The 18994-nt window shown below is 42.2% G+C and overlaps 1 long non-coding RNA gene across 1 annotated transcript; it reads left to right on the plus strand.

Moving 5' to 3' along the window:
• Positions 1–2079: 2079 nt before the first annotated feature.
• LOC138690824 (uncharacterized) lies at positions 2080–18679 on the plus strand. The gene is made up of 2 exons (XR_011329625.1): positions 2080–10124; positions 10224–18679. It is a non-coding gene; the product is annotated as an uncharacterized lncRNA (long non-coding RNA).
• The last annotated feature ends 315 nt before the right edge of the window (positions 18680–18994 follow it).

Consider the following 18994-nt stretch of genomic DNA (forward strand, 5'->3'; position numbering starts at 1 on the left):
CTGTCCAGGGGGACCCCATGGCAGATGGACTGCTGTGTCAGCATTGCAGCTCACTCCAGCCTAGTAACTGTCAGGTTTTAGGTCTTCCCTCAAATAATTCCTCCATCCTAATTATAACACAGTCACAATTTGCTGGATCAAACAAGTAAGAGCTTAAGGCTGCGACACTGGTTTACCTCTTGTAGGCTTGCTCTATTATTGGTTTAAGTTTGGTGGAAAGCAGGCTGCCTAGAAACCTTGTGAATGAGGAGGAACAGAAATTCTTTTGTTCTCCGGGTCAGAGAGATGTGTGTAGGCTACGGGAGATGCCATCTAGGGCTGGCTCTTTCTTCTCACTCTTTTCTCACCACCTAGCCCAAGGAATGGGAGTTGGGAGGCAGAGATGGTGGCTGAGAGGTCTCTGCGCATCTGCAGGGGCTGCTCGCTGGTCCTGCTGTCAGCAGGCTCCCCTGTCCCCGGGTCTCCATGGAAGAATTCCAGGGCTTTGCATAAACCTAAGATGTTGTGGTTTCTGGAACACTGTTTCTTTTCGTGGGTTTCCTTTTCTTCCTCTGTGACTCATGTCATGCCATTGCTGTGTTCAGCTTGAGGTATCTGCTCCCGCCTGCAGCAACTGCAGCTCTAGTGATCAGCAGCTCCTGATGAGCCTGCAGAGTTCCTGCCTGACAAATTGATTTCTCTAATGCATCTGCTGAGCGCTTTTCCCTACCTCTCTTTTCCCGATAACATTCTAGGTTACATGTTGTCTCTTACCAGACTCTTTTTTAAATGCTTTTAATCTTTATCTACAATTTCTCATAAAAATCTTCCCACACTGACTTTTTAAGCCGTTCTGTCGAAGATGTTGACTTCTCTGTGTTAAAAGAATAGTGAGTTAATGAGTGGCTCTACTTCTGTATTGAATCTTCTTGACTGTTTTTAGCTCAAAATCAGAATCAATAATCCCTTGATCAAAACATGGAGATGTTAGACAATAATATTTTTCATGGCTCTATTGACAACAAATGTGTTTGATGCTTCTGTAGGAATGCCAGAAACAAAAGCGGGGTTATTTTTGTTAGAGCCTTTGCCAGATTTGCTTGAGCTCTGTGCCTATTGGAAAATAAAAGGCCTCATTTAAAAGATACAGCCTTTACCACTGTCTCCCGCAGGTCAAGTCCCTGTCCCCAGAAGACAAAAGCAGAGCTCTCATTAGGATCTGAGTCAATATATGGGCTCTGGGCAATGAGGGGTTACTGATTGCATCTGCACCTCGTTGAAAGCAACCCAAAAGCTGGCCTTCGGGTGAAAACACCAGTGCCCTTTTCTTGGGTTTAGTAGGAATGCTTCCGTGATGGCTTTGGCACCTGACAGCCCCTCTTGTAAAAGCTGGTGGGACCCGTGGTGGGAGCTCAGCCCAGGTGCAGGCTGCCTGCAGAGCTCCCAGGGCTGCGGGCTCACCCCACGTCCTGAGCAGAGCTGGACAATCCTGCCCGGGCTGCAAGGGGCAAACCCCAGTGCTAACTGGCGAGCTGAGCAGGGCTGCGTGGTCAGGGCCGTGCCGGTACCTGCACAGCTCTTCCCAGAGTTTCTTTCCTCAGTGCTGACACACTGATGTAATCCTTAACCGGCAGCATAGCCTGTGCAGCCAGGAATAAATACCATCTGGCTCATTAAGATTTTGTGCTGCAATATCATAGATTTGTCCCCGTGGAAGACTGTATATGTAAATGCGCTGTGCGCTTCCTCGGCTGCCGGCAGCCAGTGGGGAACTTTGCTCCAGTAAAAATAAAATCAGCTGAGCAAGTCTCTCCCTAATCCTCTCTTATTCTTTGAAACAGCCAGGGCTCAAAGGAATTTGTAGCATGTTTCTGAGGATGAAATGCTGGTGATTAACATTCATGCCAGGGCTACTCCTCATACATCTTTAATTTCAGCTACACAAAACAGCGGGCAGGTTAAGGGGAAGTGCCAGGATCGCAGGTGAACAGGTAACGTGTCTGGGGACCTGGGTCCTACAGCCTGGAAATGCTTCCATCAAGTTCTGCTTGTGGCAGAATAGCTTACAGGAGATCTGTTAGTATTTGGGGTACATATATTAAAATAAACTGCATAGAAATAATCACAGGTCAAAAAGAACTGACAGCTCTGTGGTGAAGGTGAGGCTTCATGCTGCCCTGTCATGCCATAGGCATCAAAACAAATGATGTTTTCTGGAGGAGAACTTGTGTGACCTTGTATTGCCCTAATTTTTGAAAGAATCAAAGAATATGGAGAAGGCTAGAAAACTGCCAAGGCTCGTACCAGAGCAACCCGGGAATTCTCGGAAGTGGTGACATTACTGGAAGGCAGTGGACGCAGCCCAGCTGTACTGAGTGCCTGCGCTGTCGCATCCCACCCGGGAATGGGCAGCCCATCAGCCTGAGGCTGGGGGGCCTCAAATCTCCTCTTCCCCCTTGGTAAAGGACTTGGTGGGGGATATGTTTGGCAAATTGGGTGCCCCAGAGAAATGCTGCATTCGTCACGTGATTACACCAGTGATATTTGGAAAGCAGGCTTGCCAAGCGGCAAGAACATTTCTTCGGTAAAACCTGGGCAGCAGTATTTCACTCATCCTCCAAAGAGCTTTTATTCATATTTTAAACTTGGCCTTAATCCTATTGTATCTACTTAGTTAAAATGAGTAATGACAGATCAATTGGAATGTTGATTGAGAAAGTACTGAAAGGTTTGGCTCCGAAAACGGAAAATCTGACTATCTAACAACATAATACAGAGACCTCTCCTTAGATAGTAATGAAAAAATATCCTGTAAGTGAGCCTGGGTGATTCTTAACATATTTCTTGTTCACTCCTCAGAGAACAATCTCTGTCCCTTAAAAACAGAAGACAGAGGAGAAATGGGAGAAATGTTCTCAGAGCAGAGCTCCAGTTGGAAGCAGACCTCCACCCCTTCCTGCCCTAAACCTCGCACATCAGCTTTGAGAATGGTTTTAGTACAAGTCCTTCAATTTTACACCAGTTTGTGATATTTCTGATATGCAGGAGTTATCACATATTCTGGAACTGGGTTTTCACTTGTCCAGCAAAGGCTGCAGTAATTCTTCTATTGATTTCAGTGGGTAAAGTGTCCACTAAATTCAGCAGAAATTAGCTCAAGCCATAAGTTGGCAATGTCAAAACATGGGCACATATATTATTAATTTTACAGATTTATATAGTTATTTTGCACATTTTATAGCATAAGCCTTTTCTAGAATTAGGTATAAAGAGTATTTGCCTTTAAGGAAGCAACAAAATAAATCAAGTGTCTTGATAAAAGTCAGCAACTCATGCTTATCCATGATTAATTACATGCTCGTTTTAAAGTACCCCCCCAATGAAACAAAAGAAGCTGTTTGTGTAATGGAGAACAAAAATGTAACCATTTTCTTTTAACAGAGTGCATTTTTAACATTCATTCAGAGAAATTTCTATAGGTTTTAAAAAAGACTCATCTCTGGAATTAAAGAAATTTTGGATTTTGTAGTGAAAAATAAGTTATTTGGAAAGGAAAATTGTAAACGTACAAGAAACTTCTTGTCCTGATCTAAAATTGTTGCCTATATAGTTTCTCTAATAATATTTTTTGTCTCTAAGTTCTCCTCCATTCAAAGATCATGTTGATATTCCCAGTGACTAGTGCTCATATACCTGTCTTTCCGCCAGAAATACCCACTGACTGGCATCAACAGTTTGGAAACTGGGAAAAAGGGGCCAAAATACAAACTGTTCCCAGATCATGGGCATCTGTGGCTGCTTCAGAAACAGATACAGATTTTCCACAGTACCTATGCTGTATGACTGATTGTTTTTCTTCAAGAGAGATGACAGTGTTACCTCCTGTAATTACGGCAGTCCCTGGAAGTCGAAGCTCTTCAACCTGGGTCATCTTCTAATAACTGCTGGAAAGTGAAGGCTGTCAGGCAGGACCTGTCAGCACGGTGTTTGGGGCTGGGGGCCAGAGGACTGACATACGAGGGACTCATTAGGCAGAGAGCTGGCTGGTGCAGTAAGTCCTGCTGAAATGTTTTGTTGGGGGCCAGCTGCAAGCTCAGCTTAAGGGTGATGCAGTGGCCACGTCCTGATGTGAAGACAGGAGAGGGCAATGTAAATAATACACTGCGGCTTTGTGACCTGCCAGAGCAACTGTAAAGATTGAGGCAGCATCAGCCATAGGAACAAAAACCTCAGCAGCCGCCTACGATTATAGTGCTGCAGAAACAACCAGGAGTTTCTCAGTTCAGGCATCCCTGAGGTAAAGGGTTAAAGGAAGGGTTAGCCACAATACAACAAAATTCTGGTGGGTTCACATCTGGGATTTTTACTTATTAGCCACCTCCTGTATGTGCTGGATGTCAGACAGCTCTTTACACAAACAGCAAAAAACAGCATTAAGCACAATAAATTGTAAAACTGACATTAATTTCTGAGGCATTATACTGCTGACACTCACTGTGAACGGGTGGGTATTCCCAGCTGCGGCTGCTGCGACATACCTTCAAGATCAAACCTCGTCCTTATTTCTATTCAGCAGGTCCTCTGATATTATTGCCTAAAACTATCTTTTGATCCAAAAAGTCACTATCTAAATCTGCAGCACCATGGGTGAGAAGCTTAGTGTTTCCTTATGCTATAGAGCACAGCGCATCAAAGTCTGGGCTACCAGATGAGAAGCGACGGTGGGATCACAGGCAGCTGGAAGGGCAACGATGGGCTTAGGGGCTGCGGAGCCAGACGTATATCAACATTCTCCTGCTAAAATGCATTTTAGACAGGAGGCAAGTATTTCTGAAGAGAACAGGAAGGGAATAAAGCATAGGGGTTTGAATATGATTGGAACTTTAATGACGTAAGGTAGTCCTGAAAAAATTTGTGCGATGTATCCGGAGAGACAAAGGGATTGCTTTGGTGAGGGCTGTGACCTGGTGCTGAAGAGTTACAAATGGGGTGGTAGTGGTAATGCCCAGGTGGTAGTGGGCAGGTTATTGACTTCTTGTGCCCCAACTCCACAGTGTCCATTGCAGCACTGCTTCCCCTCCAGCTAACGCTGACCTGGCTCACGTGGATTCACACCTCTCTGGGGCAGGAGGTTCTAGGCAGATGTGCAGCCCTGAGCAGACTGTCAAATGGGGGGGAAAAACTCATTTTCTTTGCCACACCAGATGTTAAACATTGAGTAGGAACTCAGCGGGAGCTGCTCAGTGGAGCACGATGCTACCGTCGGCATCCTCCAGGCGAGGAGGTGGCTCTCAGCTGTCCCTGAGGTCAGGGGCCAGCAGAGCTGGGTCCCTGTGAGGGTGCTGTGGCTCCCAGCTGGGGCTGATGCCGGCCCTGCCATGTGCCACATGCCGCATACGGTGGGCCATGTGCCAGTTGCTCTTCTCCAGTGCCCTCCGGCATCCCTGCACAGCTGTGCCGGGTAGTCAGTAGCAGGAGGTGCTTGCCTGGGCAGGACGTGTGACCGCTGCTGCAGTAGCAGTGACAGGGAAAGCAGAGGGGATGAGGATGTAATTCCTGGGTGTAAGTCCCTTACCAGTCCTTTTTCTCAGCACAGTGGCCCATCGGAAGTACATCTGAAACCTTATCTGTTCAACATGAGGGATACCTTCTGCTTCTTTATCAGTTTACTCTGATGCGATCGGAAAAGCTGACCAAGAGGAGATACAGCAGCTTCACAAATGATTTGTCTTTATTTCGGCTTCCCAGAGTGATGTAACTTGCTGTGACAGGCTCAGGGAAATATGAAGCATGAGGCATCCACTGGGAAATGTAAAAGGAAGTTACTATTCCTGCCACTAAACATCTGTAAATATTAAATGGGCTTTACAAGTATTTTCCTAGTTGCTGAACAAATTTGAGCTTGAAACATTTAAAGGAAGGAAGGAAGGAAGGGAAGAAGGGAGGATGATACTGTTACTGGAAACTTTTTTTCTGTATTTCTTTGAAAAGCTAACCATTTATTTCAGACTTTTTGTATGCCACCTGCAAAAGTAAAGCGGCATCAGTCATTCTAGGATTTGTGGCTTATTTGGCCTTTATTTATAAATAAAGCAAATTATTTATATGGTTGTTAACATCTTTGTGTCACTTTATTTTTATTAGTAGTATTAATTTATGTGTTCTTGACTTGTGATTTTGCAAGTCAAGAAGGGAAGTGGCCAACTATACTCTCAGGGAACAAAACTAGCTTCTCTGTACAGCAGTGGAAAAGCTAACATGACTTTCCAGAATAAAGAGAGTAACTACAGAAAAAAAGGGGGAAAAGCAGCCACTATAAAATCTTTTTGATCTTTTTATAATGTTTTGCTTTGACTAGTGGACTCTACTGATTTGGGTTTGCAAAGTTGTTAATTGGTACAAGAAATGGTTAAAGGATTCAAACTGAAAGCTCTCTGTAATGACACGTAGATGAAGTGGACCAAAATCTAGCTCTTAGGAAAAAAAAGTTTCCCTGTGTTTGAACGCACACAGTCAGACAGCGGGCTCTTCAGGACAGGGACTGTCTTTTTTCTGTCTTCAGCATCCCCCATACCAGGGCCTGTGATAATACCGGCTCTTGGTTGAAGCTGGCCACAGCCCCCAGTCTGCCCCGCTCCCCTTCACAGGGGATCTGACATTACTCCCCTAAATTGGCGGTAGAAGTTTTCCTGGTGTAAATTCCTTTCCTTGCAGGGCACGTGAATCCCACCCTGATGCTGCAGCTTGGAATATCCTTGTTCCTCAGAGAAGTGCACAAGTATAAAGGCAGGGATATAGCAAACCATTAGTGTCCCCAAAGCTATGACTTTCTAAAAAAGTTAATGTCCAGATAATAGGAGGAAGAATGCAGGAGCAAAGCTATGATGGATTATTCAGATATAGAGCAACAGGCATGAAAGGGATGCTTAAAGAGCCAGCCAGACTAATGCAGAGATGATATGTTTGGAATACCTGAACTGAGTTAATCTTACCTTTTATTAAAACTCTCTATTGAATTTATCTATTAATAATTAACTCTTGACAAGAGCCATCACTCTCCATGAATAGGTTCTGACTAACGTGAGACATGTTAAGGGAGTGAATAAGAAGATCAGAGCCCGTTCCTGCAAGGCAGGGAGTGGTGACTGCTCAGTGCTCGGATCCTATGTCTGTTCTTACACATGATAGCCAGGCCTAAATTTGGGGAATTAGCTGTCACAGTGAAGGCACGTCCATACTGATATTCCGCTGCATGCTCAAGGGTATGGTGAACCTATAAAACGAGGCCCGCGGGCATCTAAACAAGTATTTCAGCTCTTTATGCCAAACCCCATTATAACCAAAGGCTAGCAAAGGGCATCCCTCATTTGAGCAGCATGGGCCAGATGAAAGGCTGACATGTACCAGGAGAGGCAGAGGAGCTTTTCGGTGGCACTAAAACTTCGCTGCCAGGCAGTAAGACCTTGGGGCACAGGCTTGAGTAGCGAGAGTCACTGGGGGTGTCACATGCCTCTGTACCAACTTTTCTGGAAGCGCTGCATTGATCCTATGCTAAGCCAGGAGTCAAACACTGCATATCACAAAAGGAGATGGTAAATGCCCAGGATGAGCATTCAGACCTAGTTCTTGCTTGTTGCTTAGTCTTGTCTTACCTTCAGGGCACAATTGAATGAAGATATTATCTCCAGGGCAGCTCTGAGTGAGCTCCGAGCTCTACTTTAGTGAGCTCCCACCTTCCATCCTTCACATGTCTTCCATCAGTCATAATTTTAAAAGGAGGGGTCGAGGGCAGAGACAGAGCCCTGCAGCACTTTATAGGGCAGATGGGCATCCTCTCCAGGGGAGGAACTGCAGTGCTGCTTCTGCTGTCGGTAGGCAATAAGCTGTCATCACTGGGATTCCAACTTGGCCCTGCCATACAGATTTTATTCATTGCTGCTCTCTTAATTAGACTCTAGCCCCTTACAGGCAGGACTTATTCATAATGTTATCTTTTGTATTTATTTATTCTCACTACATGTTAAATGATAATAACAGGTAGCTTAAGGACAGACTCTGTTGGTTTCTATTCCTTGCTCCCATTTCAATGCTTTCTCTTAGGCATTACCTAAATTAATTCTTTATTCTTTACCCAGCAATGATCAAACACAGATGTTTCATAGAGGAAACCCTGGAGCAGGCAGCTAGAGCTTGACCTGAGTCCTTTTTAAATCAATAGGAAAACTCCCAGAGAATTGAGCATAAAGTAATCTCTACATAAACTCCCTCCTTAGTCTTCAACAATTAGAAGTTGATTTACAGCCTGAAGGCCGAGATGTTTCACCTATTAGAGTGGCTACTGAGAATACCTCCTTGCTCCTTAGACAAGAGTGCCCGATAGAGATACAACATATGATTTTTAAAAAATCAGTCTTTGTACAATTAGGTTCTTTTCTTTCATACTTATCACTTACCTCCTCTTAGAGTTCACAAATACTTCTAACACACAGATACTCAGGTTTTTTAACTAAATTGCGCAAGCGTGAATATTTTTATTACTCCACTGGGACGTGTGGATTTGCCAAAGCCAAATTCAATTTAATGTGTCTTTAATGACCTTTGTGAGCAAGCATAGCCATATTCAGATGAGTAATCAGCAGTGGAATGGTATTTGTTAGATTGCATCAATTAAAGTCCAGAATGACTTTGCTGTCTAGACCACAAATACTAACACTGTTGCAGGAAACAGGGCAGTTGATCCCAGTTTCTCTGCTTATGACAGTAAGTAGCAGTACTGAAAGATGAGCTAGCAGTTATGTTCAAAGAGTGGTTCCCACATTGTTTAGACCGCCCACAGATCTTTTAGCACTGAAGCACAATTTTTCAGGCAGCTCCTAGGATGGGTATGTGAGAGTTCAGCTAGGTCTCCCAGTCCATATTTTTTTTTTGTTTTATGGCAGAGGAAACTAAGGAAATCAATCAACTAGTGCTCAGGTACACCTCCTGATCAGTCTGAGTTCTGCTGAAAAGAAACAGAAATTATACTAATCCACAAAATCAAGCAGGCGCTCCAGTTGAATGCATGAACTTGGCTTTTTCCTTTCATCTGAACGATCTTTGGAAGGACTGAAGTGATCACCCAAGTCAGATACAGATGTACTTCTAACACCTCAGTCGTGAATAGATTCATTCTGGAGAGGTACGGAAGTAGGACTTCTACTCTACACATACTGATCTGAGGCAGATGCTGACATATTTGGGCAAGTTACACAAGACATCTGTAACAGGATTGTAAAGGGAAGCACAATATCCTCAATATTAGACTATTGTTTTCATTCTTAGGTAATCCTTCTCAGTATGATTTCTACAGAAAGGAGTAATAGTAAATGGGAGAAAACCTTCTATGAACTGACTTCTTTTGTTGTTTGTGATCCAGTATTGCACAAAAAGACTTGAATATATCTGTTTGATGGATGATTTTTCATAGCAAAGATGAGAGGAACAATAATGTCGTGTGAGGTGGGACAGATATACAGTGTTTCCATTATTGAATATGTGACAAAATCATTCTTTTTTCCCTTGAAAGCATAGCTGAGAAAATGTAGGCAGTGAGCAGTGGCATGCTGAAAATGTAGGTATAATGAACTAAGTGTATTTTGTGATTTACAAGAACAAGCGATGCTATCTGTTTATCATGACACAGTACTGGAGTTCGGAAGTACAAAAAGAAGCATTGTTATCTAGATTATTTCTACGTTATGAAGTAATGCAGTGCAATAGGAGTCGAACTGCAGATTCAGACAGTTGATGCTGAGGCTGCAACATCCATATTACATACATTTGGGGCTTTTCACTGTGGACTACATCTAATAGATGCTCTGTGGACTAACACATTGGCAGCTGGAGCTCATAAGGGATGCTGCTGGAACATATCTTCTGGTTTAGTTTTATTGGAAAGTAGTTAACATAGCCTTTCAGAAACTGCTCTGTGATGCAAATCAAAAGGGATTAAGTGAGAATGACTGGGAGACTCAGTTCAGAGGTGGTCTGATTTCAATGAAAATGCAAACATGGGTGCACTTATTCAGTGGTCAGAAAAGAGAAGCATCCAAGGGCTGAAAACTGAAATCATAGCACCACTGCAGACTCTGCATCCAAATCTCAAGGTGAATGAAAGTGAGATTTTACTCACCTGTTACTATTCAGATTTCAGTTGGGGTTTGGGTTCCAGCTCTGAACCAGGAATAATCCAAACTATTCTGCAGGCAGTTTGCAGTCCCATATACACTGTATCTATGGACAGCCTCCTCACACCGAAACCTGAAGGTGAGTACAGAGCATCACAAGTAATAATTTAAAAGCTCGACTTACACATCTGTTAGCACACTGTAAATGTTATGTTTTAAGCACATCTTATTTGAACAGCAATACCATATTAAGCTGTAACACTTGCAAATGTTTGCTATACTGTGTGTATCCTCTCTTTCTCTTTACTTTTCTGTAATCGCTGTACAATATTTTTCCGGTACTCCCTGTGCTACTATTGTGCTGCCTTCTTTGCAATAATGTGTTTACTTTTTCCATATGCTGAGACTATCGGCAGTACTGAAGAACCAAAATTTCTTCACTGTCTCCATTTCCTCCTTGTCTGGAAGGTAGGGTTTGTATTCCTGTTTTCTCCAAAACGCCTGTTAATGCCCAGCCAGCCCCCCAGAGAATGAGCTGCCATTCCTAGACACCCACCAGGTGGCAATGTGGTAAAACACTTCATTTAAGCAGGCTGTTAAAATATTGACGAAGTGGCTGCATAAGCATAAATGCCAAATTTTAAGGGATCTTTAGAGTTAGGAAAATAGGCTGGATTTATGGGAAGAGTATTGATCTCTAATGGAACTGAGTCTGCTGTAAATGATATTTTAGAGGATTTGCCTGTTACTACAACTCTGAAAGGTGCATTTAGTGCTAACTGACATACATTTTTAAACTATCTGAAGCTTTAGAGCTAATGAAGAAAACCCAAGGTGACTACAGCATTTATGAATAAAACCTTATTACTCAATAAAAGTGCTTGGGACACCACTGTATTTAGAAACTCACAGCACTGCAAGCAGTTATGTACAGAGTTATAGAAACCTTTCATGTTCACAGACACAAGGGAAGGAAGGGGTCAATGTGTGAGGATAAGTTCAACGATTACCCCAAGTGGCTTTGTTTCCTTGGACTGACACTTCAGCAGGTCCCCTTTTTAGTTAAGTTATTGTTCTGTTCTTCTCAGGACTGAAAGCAAACCCACTTGTTTTTAAATGTAAATCATATTTTAAAAGCCATAATGTTAACATGAGACATCTGAAATTTTAAAACATTTATATGCATTCACAATAGCAGGATAATTACTATCAGTGTTTATATAGTATCTCTCGTTGCACAAGATCCCAAAAGGACTTTGCAGATAATATCCTGCAGAAGCTATTGTAGCCATAACACAAAACATCTGGTCTATGGCAGTTTAAAAATTCCATTTTAATTCCAGCTCTGCTCCCCCCTAAAGTCAATGGGCTGGTTTGCCTTCCAGAGTTGAATTAAGCCCTTTGTTTTCTTTGGGTCCTTGAAAATAATAGAGAAATGAATTACGATAGTTTTGTTCAGCACCTCCTGCAGAGACCAAGTTTTAATTGCATGTGCCCTGCCCAGATAGCTGACTGGCACATGCAGTGAATGCAAGCTGGGGTTTCCAAATGACACGCAACCTGATTAGAAATACTTTTTCAGGGTACTGTGGGATATCTGGAAATTCCAGATAAGTGTTACAAGGCTTCATAGACTTGACAAAGACCTGAGCATCTGAGTAAACCTGAATATATTTGGTAACCTTATGAGTGGCAGTAGAAAACCACCCCCAAAACTGTTCGCTCTATATTCACAAAATCACGCAAGTCCCCCAGAGCTGATCAGGTTAATGAACTCAGCAGAATTCTTCAGTACTGCTTCTTGACCACAAAGGACACCACCAGCGGAGAACAAGTGCTGGGAACAAACTAGGTGTGCGCAGAAGGAACGTGATTTCTCAGGCTGCTTTTAACCTGTAGGAGATGTACTTTGAACACCGGATCTTGTGCATTTCTAGCTTGTGTTCTGTGCTGGTTGGTGCCGGAGCCGGAGCCCGAGTGGGGCCAGTGCCATTCCTGTGGGCTGGGAGCACTGGGGGTGCTGGGACCTGCCTCCCCAGAGCTCTTCCCTCCTGTGCAGCTGGTTCGGGCAGCAGCAGCAGGAGGAGTGGGTAACCGTCCCAGTCTGGCTGAGGAAGGGTCGGCAGAGCTGGCTGGGCCGCTGAGAGCTGCCATGCATGTGACCACTCTCTGTTTCATGCTTCCACCACTTTTCACCCTGTTCAAGCTTGAAAAGAATTCCAGGATGCTTCAGTCCCGACTTGCAGCCTGCGTATGGCTGGGTTGGGGAGGTGAGACTTCATCAAGATAAAAAATGCACACATGGGAGTGTGAAAAATTGAAATAGAAAGGTTGCTCTGGCAGCTTCGGTGCAGTTGTTCAAAACCAGAAATACCAGCTGGCTGGAGACCTGCTGATAAAGGTTTACTTCCTTATGTTGTCAATGTCATCCCCTCAGACAACCAGCCAGGAGCATTCTTCAGCAGGAAGATGAGTGGATACATATTCTTATGCTGCTCCTGCCTTTGTCCTCCTGTTCAATATGGTGCAGTAAATTCAGTCAGCAGGAGCTCTGTTCCCCAAAATACAGAGTGTAGAATTGCAACCCTTGACAGTCACCCGGGATGCAGAAATAGGAATGTCGATATAAATTGTTTTCTCCCCATCACTATGAGATGCTCAAAGCTTAGGCACTTGATTTGACAACACTTAGGTGTTTTCTTGAAAGGTGCACTGTAAGCCTTCCTGCTTCATCCTTTCCTGGGTCAAAGGATGCAAACAGCTTTTTTTGGATAATACAAAGGAAGAAGAACACAAAGTTGTGTCAGAGGCACAAAAATCTCTGAAGTCTTTGAGGAAAACTTCCTTATTACTTACTCTGTGCTGTAAGCCACTATGTATATGAAAGAAGATGGAAGATAAGGGGAAGAGAGTTGTCTAGGAAGGAATGGGAATGGGAAGAAAGGAAGCTTGATTGTGAGGAGCAAGATAGAATATGAATTATGAAAGCAAAACAGGCAGAAAATGAAAATAATGAACAGAAGAATAGGCTGGCAAACTTTGTTAGAGCTGCAAAGTGTTTCTGTTTAAATCTACTTTTATTCCTAGTGATTTACAGAAGTGAAAGTTAAAATGCATGCTAAATTCTGCATGGTTCACAACTACGAAGTACATTATACAAATCCAGTGGCACCTGACTGCTTCAACAGAGAATCTGTCCCACAGAAATGAGTGTGACTCCTTCTGCCTTCCAAAGGCGTCTTCAGTCACGCAGACAGACAGGACAGCTAGCTGGGGCAGACAGTGTATGACTTTCAATGGTACCATCTGTATCATCCTCCAGAATTTTTCAGATTGCTGTTAATACCTCAAGCAGTGATGCTATATCCCTACAGACAGTAACCCAAATGAATTTTGCTTTTCTGGACATTTTCTTTCACCATCTTGTTTTTAAAATGCTAGAGGCCTTTCACAGAATTTGCTGAGGGCAAGTGCTGCTTCAATTGCATTGCCTTTGCGACCAACCATTTTAAGGCAATATAAATGTCATCTTCCTTGAGTCCTTTTACATCTTGTAGATTGTGAATCTCCACAGCACTGATTTAGAGAGCAGCATATTCTTTGCCTTCGTGTTGTCAATGATGAGACGCCTCATTCTGCTTCAGGGGATTTTGCTAGGTGACTCTCGAGGGAGGTATTTCCACTCTTGTTCCTGCAAACCACTCCAGCAACAGCCTGAGAATGTAAGTCTTAATTCAGAGGGAGGACCCCCACAGTAGCAAAATATTAACTTATCCAATTTCCTAGTGGTATCACCTAAAGGATTAAACTTCCCTTAATTCTGCTAAAATATTAGTGGTTACTAAATGACTACCATGAAATTATCCTCAAAATTACTTTTAATTTTATATAAAGCATATACAACACTTTTCTTGGCAGAGCCATTCCAATCATGCTGCATATCAGAGGCTGAATTTAATTCTTTGTGAATTTCTGTGATATTCGTGAAGGGGAGAAAATCTTAGCATGACAGTCTTTCTGGGAATAAAGTAGTCAGCCCCAGTATCTTCAAATGGTTTAAAATGTCTTCCTGTGAATTTCTATCAAATATCTTTCCAGATTTAGATGAAACATGTATTGCAGGAAAACTTTCCAGGAAGCTTCTACGTGAAGATCAGGGATTACAATAGATGCTTGTATTGCAGCAATAATATACAGGAACATACATGGCTACAAGGAGATACTGAAGGCTTAGGAGAAATCTGCTTGCCATTGCAGTGAATGGCAGAACTCATTTCTCCATGTACTTTATTGGTAGCAGCATCTCACCTTGAAGCTGTGGTTCGTATGTTAAAAATACTTGTGTATCCTTCATCACAGTTAGGACTGGAAATGCCGGCTGTCGGGAGGAGCTGTGCCTGCAGCGGCAGCCTGCAGACAGTTTCCTGGCAGTTTCTGTGCAGGTGACAGAGGTCTGCTGTTTAACATAGATAGGGCATAGCTCAGTTAGAGCGCGGGACCAGAGAACTTCTTCCCAAAGATACGGTTAGATCAAAAAATATTAACTGTGCTCTCAGATTCAAGGGATAGAGACTCATGAGATATGTTTGGTTTTGTTCTGTAATTTTTAATCTTTTTTTTAATCTTACACTTGTCAATTCCCTATCCACCTTATATGAACAGCCTCTTAAAATAAGCGCACTATACCCTGAGCTGGTATACCTGCAAGGAATATGGAAGAGAAATATCTTGGAAAGGTTTAAAGAAAATATCCATGTGATAGTGTTGTACTGTTTCTAATTAAAACACTTCTGTAGCTGCATACTTACTTGCGTTCTGAAATTTTCTGCCACTGGACATGTGCCTGCTGAACAGAGCTGAACAGACCTGATTTAAAGGTATTTACTTAAGCAAGTTACTTGTACGTGAGCACACTTTTGGGGGATAGTTATTCATAAGGCTTTCAAAGGAGTCTAAAGGCTGGAGTCACATAAATCCTGTTGAAATTCAGTAGCTGTTGGGTCCTTCCGTGTTTGAATTCAAATACAGTTTGAACTTGCCTTTATGTTTTATCTCCTTTTCTATTTAAAATGTACCTGCTGCATTTGACCTTGTAGATTACAAACACTCTCAGGGCGATGTGAATTTGTGGCACACCCATTAGTGCCCTTTGAATTTGGTGGTGTTTGCTGGACTCTGGTAGGTTTGTATCCAGGAATATTTTAGTCTCTTCTTGCAAAGAAACTTTTCCATACCCCAGGGGCACCTTTTATTTGGGGCTTTTATGTTATCTGGACTACGTGATGCTACTAGGAGATCTGGATTGTCAGCACATTGTGAATTTTCTCATGAACATGCCACTGATACATAGCTATACTTTGCTTTAAAACCTTCTGTCCCTGAGGTGCTGTCTGACTGCCTGTCAGATATTTGCAGCTGGATGAGCAGCAATTTTCTGTAGCTGCGAATGGCGAAGACAGAGGGAATTTTCTTCGGCTTCATGGAAGCAATTAGCTGCCACAGCTCTCAGTGCTGGGGGACGATTTTAGTAATTTGACCCTTTGATGTTTGGACCCAGAAATGATTCAGGTTTATTCTGTCATCCAGATGAAATTTAGCTTATCCTGTGCTTCCATCTAGAAGTAGCTGTTGCCGCAGAGGAGGGATAGAAGTCACACTGATCTTGCACCCTTATAATTCACTACTGGTTGAATGTCCTGACTGACATTATGAGGAACTGGCTGCTGTTGAAAAACAACTGAATCCAGATATATGTGGGCTCAGCCAGCCATCTCCTGCTTGCTTACAGGAGATACAAACCTCTTAGTTTCTGCATCAGAAGCAGTACCAAAAACACCCTTTTTATCTTCATTCCAGTAAAGAGCAGAGCTTCATTCTGGGATCAGGTGGCCTAGTGCGAAGGAAGTAACAAGTTAATTTTAATAGTAAGATATATAGGAGTACTTTAAGATCTTGATATATCATTGCCAAAATAAAGTGGCTGCACTGATGAGCATATTTCAGGGCCTGGCCCAGAGCCTTTCAGCATCAGTAAGGAGATTTCCATTTATTTCCCTTGGCTTTGGAAAAGGCACCTACAGAAACAAGCCAGAAATTAAAGTGGATGCAGTTTGATTTATACCTGAATGACTTAACATCTACAAGGGAGAAATCCAATGAAATATCAGCAGTGTGCCATCCATAAAAGCATATGATAGCTTTTTCAGTTGTAGCAGGCATACACAGGAGCGGACAGCTGAAGCTGCATAGAGGACACTGAAGTTTGGGTCCTTCCCTGTCTGTTTTTTACCTAAGACAGATTTGCACGGGTGATTTGTTCACCCAAAATAGGGAAAGGGTGGGGGAAATACCCCAAACTAACAGACAGGAATAACAGGTTGCAGTAATGACCTGTCAGGACAAAATATATAAAAATTATTTTTTTACTACTAGGTCTTTCCATCTTACCAATTCAGAAGGTGAGTACTCATGCAGGTTTTTCTCAACTGTTTTATTTAATTTTGAGATAAAATTTACTCTTGAGCAGAGAGATGGCGACAAGGCAGTGTAACCTGAGGAGCACTGGTACATTGTCTTAAGCGTGAGTGGAAGTGGCGAGGAACTGTGACTAGAACTGTCCCCTAAGCTCTTTGTTCTTCTCTTCCAGGTCTTCTGGACAAAGAACAACATTGCTGGACAAAAACCATTGCTTCCTTGTTAGCACCTAGTCGGTGATTGTGGAGCAGTTAGAGATGTCAGGTTTTGCAGGCTTCTCCCCCAAATCCAGACATGAAAATGCTGCTGCTTAGAACTTCTGTTGAGTGGCCGATGCTCTTTTCACAATGCTGCTGCTGCAAAGGTGCCGGTCAGCTGGCTCTAACTGCTCTACCATGAAGTTGAGCAATAGGATGAAACGGAAAGTAGCATAGCAAAAAAATTAAGATAAGTAAACTGAAAAGGAGTAAGTAACCATATTATAAATGGTTATTAAATAATTTACTTAGTCCCTTTGAGAAAGTGCTTTACTTCTGGGCTTAAACAACATCAATTAAAAATGACCTTGTAAAAAAAAATTATGATTAGTTTAATTTCTGTAGTGCTGCTTGTTGATAATAGGCGATTTATGAGTTTGTTCTCTGTAAGACTCAGAATTTTCTTCACAGTTAATGACTAGTCCACTGTTCAGTGACACAGCGTTATGGAAGCATTAACGTTCTCAAGGATGGGGAATAGGCATATAGAGACATGGCTTCTTGATGTCTTTTTTCAAACTTTGTTTTGTCTTTCTTTTATGCAGCTGACAAAAACATCAGAAACCTTCTGAGCAAAATGTTCAGTCACCTAGTTGAATTAAATACTGAAAAAGTACTTCTATGTCATTGTGAAGTATAAATTAATATACTAAAGGAGGGTATAGATAATTCTAATAATATTGCAAGACTACTGTTTCTTCCCTCATGGAGAACTTCTCTTCTCCTCTAGCAGAGGGGATTAAAAAAAGAAGAAAGCATATACTAGTTGTTTTGGAGAACAACAGCTGCATACCATTGGGGGAGTAAGACTTTAAAACCAGTGGCTTGGAAAAATATTTTTGCATTTGGCTATATGGGGCTATTTTGCTCCCCTTTAAAATACTATTCCTAGGGGAAAAGAGTTTGCCTCTACAATATTCTATTGAGTCATTCTATTGGTTTATCTGTGCTCAATGTATAAGATGTCAAACACAGACTTTGGGATGTAGGGATTAATTTCTTAGGTTTTTTTAAACTTTAATAGTTGCACCATGAAGACAAGAACTATTTACCAACTTTAGATTTTCAGTTAGGTTCAGAGTTAAGATACAGACTTATGCCTTTTCCGTGAGGTTAATAGTGCTGGGCTTATGAATTTTGGTTCATTATGACATCTGCACATTAATATTTTATACAATATGGGTCTATTCTGTGTGAGTCACTCAAGTCTGCATATACACTGGAGATGAGCTGCATTATTAAAATATGTTTGGTACTTAATAATACCTTAGGACTTTTTGAAATTGCTGTATTCAGGTGTCTGCATTTTGAGCAATGTGTCAGGGAGAGCCTGCATTATTCCTATTCCTTGCAAACTATGTTGGGTACCACTTCATTGACAGGAAAAGTTAAGAGTTACTAAATGATTTAGGCTCTTTGCTTTAGATATCACCTCCCTCCACCTGCCATAGCAGAGAAGTTGTGAACTGGAGTTACTACAGCAGTCTATGTCAAGCCTACTCCAGAATTCACTTCCCAAAGTGGCCCAGATCTGATCACCTAAGTCATGCTGCAAGACCCAGCTGTCCTCCCAGTCCTCTTCTGCAGCAGGGAGACCACGGGAAGTGAAAAAATATAAGATCAAGAGTCTGATTATCTGGGGATTTTTTGACATTGATGAAGTGCATTTTGTACATGTTCCTGCAAGTTTGCATAGATACTTTTTATATAAAATTTGATTAAAATAAGTCATTCTTTATCTGTATACACTGCATTTATTCAGCTTTTGGAAGAAGAAAAGCTAATGAGATAAAATATAATGAATAGGCTTGTCTGGTGAGATTACATTAGATGTTATTTGACTCCTAACACCGCTCTCCTTGCAAATGCCATTACAGCAGGTACATCTACAGTGGAGAAAACCATATCCTTCTGTCCTGCCTCACTAACCTCTCTCCAAACACTATTGTTCTTCTGCCGTCTTTTAGCATACTGGTTCTCCTTTGCCTCTTACAAGTTTAATTAAAGGTTAGGATCATAAAGAAATCTCAAAATCAAAGAGATCTAACTGTCAGGATTCCCAGATATGAACGTGTTTCCTTTACCATTACAGGACCCATCTGTTTAGACTGCAACTCT

The sequence above is a fragment of the Haliaeetus albicilla genome, chromosome 24 (genome assembly GCF_947461875.1).
Source record: "Haliaeetus albicilla chromosome 24, bHalAlb1.1, whole genome shotgun sequence".
NCBI lineage: Eukaryota > Metazoa > Chordata > Aves > Accipitriformes > Accipitridae > Haliaeetus > Haliaeetus albicilla.